Genomic DNA, 1,390 nt, shown 5'->3' with positions numbered 1-1,390 from the left:
AAAAATTAAAAAGAACTTTTTATAACTATAGGACTTTATAAGGCAGGAGTGACAAAGGAAAACAAAATTGTGTTTAAAACAAAGTGGTGGGTGCCATCAGTCAATGACTTAAAAAGTCGATTTAATTTCTCTTTTCTCTTAAAACGCGAAAGCTATGTCAAGTCCAGTGTTTTAAAAACGGGTGCCTTTAATGTTTATTCGCAGGGAGATCTCAGAATGCCTTGTTTGTGTGTGCTTAGATACAATATAGAGACGTAGTTTGGGGGGAGGGGTCAGTGTTCCCGCGGCCCGTTCCCGCGGCCCCTTTCCGCTTTCCCAAGGCGGGCATCCCGTCTAGCGGCCAAGCCTTCGAGGCTGCTCCTGGCGGCTCACATGCTAGCCACCCACCATTGGCCCGGCGGCCGTCTGCAAGGTGCCCGGATGGACACCTTACCCATCAGGCAGTGCGTGCTATTCTAATTCCCTCGTCTCCTCAGCGCAGCTCATTTGGCGCTGGAACTCCTTGGGGCGGTAACCGCCGCAGCCGCCGCGCCGCCGCCGCCATCGCCGCCGCAGCCCTGTGAGTGGAGGTCACCCCGTGTTTTCGCGCTCCTCCCTTTCCGCTCTTCCTCCCCGCCTCCTGTCCCCCTCGGCCCCTCCTCCGTCTCTTCCTCCTCCTGCTCCGCCTCCTCCGCCTCTTCCTCCTGCTGCTCCCGCTCCTCCTCCTTCTCTGAGCTCCGGACGTCCTGCAGCGTTGTGGGTAAGCCTCCCAGCACCTCCCTGCCTCCGAGGCGAGGACAGCGGCCGCGGTGCGCTCTGGGGCTGGGGTTCCCGTGGCTGTGGAGAGTAGGGACCCCGTGGCGCGATGGCGCGTGGCCCACCATCTTGTTTCGGCCCCGGGGAGGGGGGTGCTTTCGGAAAGGTCGCCTGGGTGACGCGGGGCTGGCGCTGGCCGAGGTGACCTTGAGCGACCCCTCCAAGGCGAGGCCTCAACTGTGGGGGGGGGGGAGGGCTCGCAGGTCTCGAGAGCCCCTCCGTCTGTTTTGTTTGTTTGTTTTGGGGGGGTTGTACATCGGATGTCTCTTTTGTACGTTGGAGAGCTACGAGATCCTCCCAGCCGCTGGTCCCGGCCGCCTTGGGAAAGGCTGGTGGGCCCATCTGAACTTTCCAGCCTCGGGCTCCTCGAGGCCCTTCGCTTCTGCCCAACCCCTTTTCCTGGACGGCCAGGAGTTTTTCCGTGCCTATCCCCTTATTCTTCCCAAAGGGACTGCCCTCCTCAGCCACAGAAATCTTGCACTATTTAGTTATTGACTAGACTCTGGAGGATAAAAGCCCCGAGGGGAGAGACGTGGTCTTAGGCATGATTTTCCTGTCAGTGAGCTGTCCGGTTTTTTTTTTTTTTTTTTTTTCT

The 1,390-nt window shown here is 58.1% G+C and overlaps 1 long non-coding RNA gene across 4 annotated transcripts in view; it reads left to right on the top strand.

Moving 5' to 3' along the window:
- Positions 1-534: 534 nt before the first annotated feature.
- LOC126495809 (uncharacterized) overlaps positions 535-1,390 on the top strand; it is a 27,336-nt gene continuing 26,480 nt past the window's right edge. For 2 of the 4 annotated variants that reach the window (XR_007590240.1, XR_007590239.1), the window contains exon 1: positions 582-739. This is a non-coding gene — a long non-coding RNA (uncharacterized lncRNA). Of the gene's footprint in view, positions 560-581; positions 740-1,390 lie in introns of those variants that run through there. The other 2 variants (XR_007590241.1, XR_007590238.1) reach the window with 2 other exon arrangements.

The sequence above is a fragment of the Alexandromys fortis genome, unplaced genomic scaffold (assembly GCF_014885135.2).
Source record: "Alexandromys fortis isolate MF-2015 unplaced genomic scaffold, M_Fortis_MF-2015_v1.1 scaffold_637, whole genome shotgun sequence".
NCBI lineage: Eukaryota > Metazoa > Chordata > Mammalia > Rodentia > Cricetidae > Alexandromys > Alexandromys fortis.
The sequence above is the reverse complement of the archived record's forward strand: the minus strand, read 5'-3'. Positions and strand labels throughout refer to the sequence as shown.